This window comes from Drosophila albomicans, chromosome 3, assembly GCF_009650485.2.
Source record: "Drosophila albomicans strain 15112-1751.03 chromosome 3, ASM965048v2, whole genome shotgun sequence".
NCBI lineage: Eukaryota > Metazoa > Arthropoda > Insecta > Diptera > Drosophilidae > Drosophila > Drosophila albomicans.
In genome coordinates this window covers 44279480-44287170 of record NC_047629.2, presented here as the reverse complement: position 1 = coordinate 44287170, position 7691 = coordinate 44279480, and the positions used below count along the sequence as shown (strand labels likewise).

Below are 7691 nucleotides of genomic sequence, written 5' to 3'. Positions count from 1 at the left end.
TCTTTATTTAAGAACATATTGTTCTTAAAACAATTCTAAAACTGACATCAAATTATTCGAACGTTCTTACTTGAATCAAGAATTTTCAATTTCCCCAAGCACGAACGCGTTTTGTTTTTTTTTTTTAAATAATTTCATCCAAAAATTTTCACATTTATTGAATTCATTTACCAAACATAAGCACGGAAATTTTTCGTTAGCATTTCAAATTAAACGCGGGGGAAGCGAAAAATAAATATTTTAAATATTTTATTCACCGACCTATTGAGTTATTTCTTTATAAGCAGGCGTTATCTTTTCCAAGATCTTGTTTAAAATGTTGAAAATAATCTTGAATCTTTCTTTATTTATTTGAACATTGAAATTAAATTGATAGTTTGTTATATGTTAATATAGAAGACTTTCAATTCAGATATTGATTGCTCTTTTTTAATTAAATTCTGTATCGGCGCCATCGAGTCCAATAGCGTCTAGGCGTCCTAGTACTACGCCTTGGTATTGACGGCGGTGCGAAGATCAATGTCATATTCAGCCTGACATGCTGATGGTTGTAAGCCAAATGCGAGTAAGGCAATAATGGCAAGTGAAAATAGGATATGCAGCCGCATCTTTTCTGAATCGTAGTTGATTCTGCGAGTGGCTGTTTTGCTTTTATAGCAGCACAATTATATAAACAAGTTGATGCGAGACAAATTTCTATATTCTGTGCAAATCTGAATATTCTATGGACTAATTGTATTATTTCTGCATGGTTTTAAGCATACCATATATGCCTCTACTACTTCTACTACTCATAATATGAAAATAGGAGGACCCTTAGAACTTAAAACTGATATGCCATAAATGCTGCAAATGTCAGCAGTTTATCAATTTGATGTTTATTTATTATTTGAGTATTACGCAATTAGTAATTTTTCTATTCGTAAATGTTTTAAGGTCTATTAGTGAGCTTAGTAAGAGTTTAATTTAAATATTTATATACTCTCTACCAAACACTGAATGCTTTATCACGAAAAGTATACGCAGATCAGTTTTGTTTTATATTTTATATATTTGATAAGAAGAAAATAAAAGAGGAAAATGTTTGTATAAAATGATGGTAATGTAGATGTTGAATGGTGTAGTTGAATGTGAAGACGAAAATATTTATGTTGCAATGAATTAAAGTTAGAAGTATTAGACCAGGATTAAAATTGGACAAACTGAGGAAAAATAAATATCTGTGACGAATCGTTACAAGGATACGAATAAGAAAGATGTTTGAAAAAATCTGTTTGATACAGAACTGTGTTGTTATGTTGTCAGCACGTAGTTGCAACGAAGTTATAACTGAATGTAAGCTGTTGTATTAACTGTTCATGACTTGTTGGTCAGTTGCGAGAGAGAGAGAGAGAGAGAGCAGTCGCAAGCATTGTCGAACTCCAAACAAAGAAATGTGTCTTAGAATTGCTGAATTTAATCGAAAAAAATTAGATAGTAAAGAGTAACCAACAAATGCCCTTTAGCTATTTGGCACAATGCAGAAAGAATTGTACTTACCGTAAATAAAAAGTAGGATAAAATTAAAGTTAAGTATAATGACGTATAGATAATCACAGATACAATACTTAGCTCAGTCATGCACTTTTGATTTGAATATCACTAAAATTAATTGATCAATTAATCTAATAATAAAAATGAGTAGAATAACTTAAAATATTCTAAAGTAGTCAAAACCAGGACTTATTGCTTAACCAAAATTTGAATTAAAGTGACTGGGAAAAGTTTTACAACGAAAAATTGTAGGTCAACTAATAAGTAGGTGTAAATGCTTTCATGTTATAGGCAAATAACTACACCTAACTAATTCTTGGATTCATAAATTTTAATTTAAGTTATAATAATGGATACTTATTTTATATTATATTCTATAAGAAATGGATTCTTCAAGTGTTTACTTATTACCCCTTTTTAAATTTTCTTGAATGTCAACACTTAATAGTCCTCTTTAATAAATAAGTAAAGGAGTAAGAACTAAAGTCGACTGTTCTGATTTTTGATTTAAAATTAAACCAAAACAGGCGGTATGATTATATATAATATATATCAAATTAATATACCGCTAACATGCTAAAATATACTTATAGCTATATTTGTATATTGCATACTACATATAGATACAAATAAGAAAATAAAATTATAATAAGTAACTAACTTTATTTCCGCATTTCTTGATCTATATATTGAAGATTTCACTAAATACTGGATTAGAATTACTGTTAAGCTGAACGAACCGTTCAATGAATATCTAAGTTGACAAAAACGCATATCGAAGTTAATTAGTTTTGTTCGGAAAATATAGGAAAATAATCTGTGTAGGATATTTTGAAAAATTTGAATTTAGCATAATTGTTGTTAAGTGTGCCCAAAGTTTAAAAAAAAGTTTAAGTTAAAATATCCTTACTTTGTTGTATGTCACACTTGATTTGAATATTTTTTTTGTCAGGACAATGCCGTTTGATTAGATAAATTAAAAACTAAATCTAGTTGTGTATTTATATGAAGACGGATATGGATAGATCCTCTCGGCTCGTTGACGCTGGATCAAGAATATATATACTTATGCGGGTCGGAGATGCCTCCTTCTACCTGTTACATACATTTCCGCCGGCACAAAGTTATAATACCCTTTTACCCTATGGGTAGCGGGATAAAAATAACAATTGCGTAATACTCAAATAATAAATAAACATCAAATTGATAAACTGCTGACATTTGCAGCATTAATGGCATATCAGTTTTAAGTTCTAAGGGTCCTCCTATTTTCATATTATGAAGAGTAAAAGAGCAGAGGCATAATGGTAGCTTAAAACCAATGCAGAAAATAATACATTAGTCCATAGAAACAGATTGCAACAGAATTAGAAATTGTCTCGCATCAACTTGTTATATAATTGTGCTGCTATAAACAGCAAAACAACGCTCTACTTCGCACAATCAAACACGATTCAGTAAAAGATGCGGCGCATATCCTATATCATTGAATATGCCTTTACTCGCATTGCTTACAACCATCACAGTCAGGGTGAGTTGTGATGATATGAACCGCACCGCCGTCCAAGTACCAGCGAGTACTGAGGCCGCTAGACGGCATGAGCCCAGTCAAAATTTATTAAAGAAGAAAACAATCAAGATCAAGATTATTCAACATTTCACCCAAGTTCTGAAAAACGATTACGCTGCTTATAAAGAAATACTCAATAGGCAGTGAATAAAATATTTGAACTAATTTTTTGCTTCGTCCTGCGATGTAGTTTTCCAATCACTATTTCTTTTGAAATGCTAACGAAATGCCTACCGAGAAATGAGTTAATTAATATGAAAACTTCTGGATGAAATTGAGAAAAAAAAAAACAAACGCGTTCGTGCTTGGGATATTGAAATTCTTGATTCAAGTAAGAAGTTCGAATAATTTGAAGTCCGTTTTAGAATGTTTCAAGAACATCTTGGTGCTAACCCTGATCATTAATATATATGATTTTTAAAGGTCGGAGATGCCTCCCTATGTCTTTAGATAAATTGCCTGTAGACCAAAGTTGTAATACAATTCCACCTATGGGTAGGGGGTATAACAATTGTCCAAGTCTCAGAGGCAAGCTCAAAACCTACTTGCTTTATTTGTATACCCGCTACCCATAGGGTAGAAGGAGGCATCTCCGACCCCATATAGTATATATATTCTTGATCAGCGTCAACAGCCGAGACGATCTAGCCATGTTCGTCTGCCCGTCTGTCTGTCTGTCTGTCCGTCTGTCCGTATGAACACCTAGATCTTATATAGACTATAAGAGATGGAGCCATAATTTTTTTCGACAGCATTTGTTATGTTGCCACCGCAGATCAAGTTTGTTTCAAATTTTTGTCACATCCACTCCACGTTGCCTTAAGCTCAACAGCTCTTTATTAAGACATATTGTTCTTAAACACAATCTAAAACGACATCAAATTATTCGAACGTTCTACTTGAATCAGAATATTCAATTTCCCCAAGCACGAACGCGTTATTGTTTTTTTTTTTTTAATATATTTCATCCTCCAAAAATTTCACATTTATTGAATCATTTACCAAACATAAGCCACGGAAATTTTCGTAGCATTAAATTTAAACGCGTGGAAGCGTAAAAAATAATATTTATAATATTTATTCACGACCTATTGAGTATCTTATAAGCAGGCTTATCTTTCCCAAGATCTTGTTTAAAATGTTTGAAAATAATCGAATCTTTCTTTATTTATTTTGAACATGAAATTAAATTGATATTGTGTTTAAGTGTTAATATAGAAGACTTCATCAGATATGATGATATGCTCTTTTTTTAATAATTCTGTATCGGCGCATCGAGTCCAATAATTCGTCTAGGCGTCCTAGTATGACGCCTTGTATTGACGCGGTGTCGAAGTCAATGTCATTTCGCCTGACATGCTGATGGTTTGTAAGCTCTAAATGCGAGTAAGGAGCATAATGGCAAGTGAAAATAGGATATGCAGCCGCATCTTTCGAATCGTAGTTGATCCGCGAGTGGCTGTTGCTTTATAGCAGTCACAAATTATTTTTAAACAAGTTGATGCCAGACAAATTCCTAATATCTGTAAAATCGAATATCTAGATAATGTATTTCCGCATGTTTTAAGCATACCATATATGCCTCTACTACTTCTACTACCATAAATAGAAAATAGAGCCCTTAGAACTTAAAACTGATATGCCATATGAATGCTGCAAATGTCACAGTTATCAATTTGATGTTTATTTATTATTTGAGTATTCCGCGCAAATTAGTAGATTTTCTATCGTAAATTGTTTTAAGGTCTATAGTGAGTTAGTAAGAGTTTAATTTAAATATTTATAATCCTACAAACACTCGAAATCTATCCGAAGATAACTCAATCAGTTTTGTTTTATATTTTATTATTTGATAAGAAGAAAATAAGAGTAATGTGTGTACCTAAAAGCGCACTGTTTTCGTTTCTTAAATAGCAAGCAATTGCTTTTTTTTCTTTTCACAAATATTATTAAAAAGGGAACTACAATGTAGAAAACGCATAGAAATAACTTTTTATGTGGGATTTAAAATTTTAGACACGTAGAATCAACAGAGAATTACTTGTAGTCTTCTGTTGATAACCCAGTATATATTAGCAAAATTTTGCTTACGAAGCAAAAAAGAAATCACAATGCAAACATTTAAGTAACTCCAAAGTAAAAATAGCAGTTATATCGTACATGAAGTTTATTCTTATGTTTTATTGTCACCTATGTGTAGCGGGATTAAAAATCTAAGCTTAGATAATGCATGTAGCTCAGCATACACCTTTGTTATACAGTTACACGTTAAATCAATTGAACAAACTCAACTCAACAACGTTGATTAAAAAAGAGATAATCGCAACATAGCGTGGCAGCAAGATGGCAGAGATGGCTTTTACTATATTTGCCTGCTGTTGGCACATTGCTCAGTTGTGTGTTTCCCATGTTCTATCACATCAACAAGTGTGTGTTGGTGATGCCATTACACTTCTGGACCAACTAATGTTGATGTGTGCTGAGACCTCCTAGGGATATACGAGCATTACTAATGATGATATGCGATTGCCTTAAGCGATTTGCTGTGTGAAAAACTGCGATTGTGTTTGGCCGTGCTCAATTTACAGTTCAACTTCAACTTGCCGGACTTTCGCCAGCAAGTGACACACAAGCTAGAGTAGAATATAAAACAAAAAAATAAATCCAACAACAACAGCGTACAAAAAAAAAAGGAAAGGCCTCTTCGAATACAGCGCAGTTGGTTCCCCAACCCGTGTTCTCGCCTCTTCCTCCTTCTCCTTCCCCTCCTCCTCCACTCATTGAGAAACCTCGCAAATGTTTCGCACACTTTCAAATGACTCGACGACACAGGGCTTAAAAATTCGCGTATGGAGTATTTTAGTGAGACTTGTGAGTATATTGAGTAGTTTTTGGTCCAGTCCTTAAAAGCTATCGCGCATTTGGCTCAATGTTGTTGTGTGCCTGCTGTTGATGTGTGTGTTGTTGGTAACTTGTTGCCGCTTGAGTTTTGCTTTGCTTGACGGGCGGCATCAGAAAAGAAGTCGCACAAGGTGCGTCCAAAAGTTGAGCTATTGCTTTAACTGTATTTATACTCTATCAAAGCAGAGTCTGCTCGAATAACAAAGTATGGCCTTTAAAAAAATCATCATTCACTTTAACTTGGTACTCAATTGTATGTTTTTACTTGCAATCAAACTAGAAATTTTAAAATCTGAAATATTTTCCAGGTAACAAATGAATTATTTACTGATGTGGTATTTGGCTTGATTTTGATATTCTTATATGTGTACCACAATGGTCGAAGGCACGCAACAAGCGTTTGGTCGAAGAAAATAAAAATATAAAAGAAATGGTGGAGGAGCTAAGAAGAATCAATACCGATCTTTAAAAAGGACGCGTCAACGCAAACGAACGGGAACCTAAGAAATGAAGGAAATGAGTATACAGACAGATGATGATGATGATGAGCGAATTGGATTTGAGGCAATTCAGACTAATAAAAGCATCGCTAACTGCGATACAAGCTGGTATTATTAATGGCCGAGAGCTCTGCTTACAGGAATCTTAAGCCCAAAGAACTGGATGGATTCAATATAAAACGTACCTTGGTAGAAATTTGCCAATTAGAACATCGTAATCGAAAATTTAATGATAAAATGGAGGAATGAAAATAATTATAAAAAAAAAACTCGGTCCTGTTAAAATAAAAATGTAAATTTGTTGGTTAAGGTATACAGCAGTTGAATGGTAACTATTTTGAGATTTTCCATTGTATTATTTTCGTTTCATTGTGTCTTTGAAATTAATGTGCCAGATTTTGAAAACCTGTAGCTGAAGATCGCCTCAAGAAAGAGCTGAGGAATCGCAATCAAAGTGGCGCTCTCTTTTTCTCTCTCTATCTCTCCTCTTTCTATTAGCTTCTCTCTGTGATTTTGCATTGATTTTCACTTGCAAGTTTTGGAGCAATTAATTTGCCATGCAATGTTTTGTTTTTTCGTACTCGCTACTCAGGATAGAAGGGTATTATAAATTTGTGACTTCGAAAAATGTATTTAAAGAGGCCATTAGGTAATTAATTTATGTGACAAATTCTGGCGACATGGTTACTTTGATATATTTTTTGAATTGTGTAGTATATCGATATACCAATTATAGCTTATGACATATTTCAGTATTTTTTGGTGTAATAATTCGGTATGTTTTAAGATAGTTCGACAATTACATTCTGTACTTTTTTATTCTAAAGGTATTTTTTTAAAGATAGTATATCGAGACACCATATGTAGCTTTGCACATATCAGTATTTTTTGGTATTATTTCAGTATAATTTGAAATATTCTAATAATTATATCGCTCATGTCATTCTGGTATATTTGGCGTAGAATATCAATATACCAAATATACTTTTGGTATATTTATAGTATTTATTGTATATTTTTTAAAGTTTTTGCATTTTTGGGTAATAATTTGTATATTTTAAAGAATATTCGGCAATTTATATTCTGATACTTTTTTATCTAATGTATATTTATATCGAGATACCACATGTAGCTTTTAGCACATATCAGTATTTTTTCGGGTATTTTTCAGTATAATTTCCATAGTC

General features: G+C 32.6%; 1 long non-coding RNA gene across 1 annotated transcript; it reads left to right on the top strand.

Moving 5' to 3' along the window:
• The first annotated feature begins 6268 nt into the window (after positions 1–6268).
• Positions 6269–6836, top strand: LOC127565712 (uncharacterized). The gene is made up of 2 exons (XR_007955061.1): positions 6269–6312; positions 6390–6836. It is a non-coding gene; the product is annotated as an uncharacterized LOC127565712 (long non-coding RNA).
• The last annotated feature ends 855 nt before the right edge of the window (positions 6837–7691 follow it).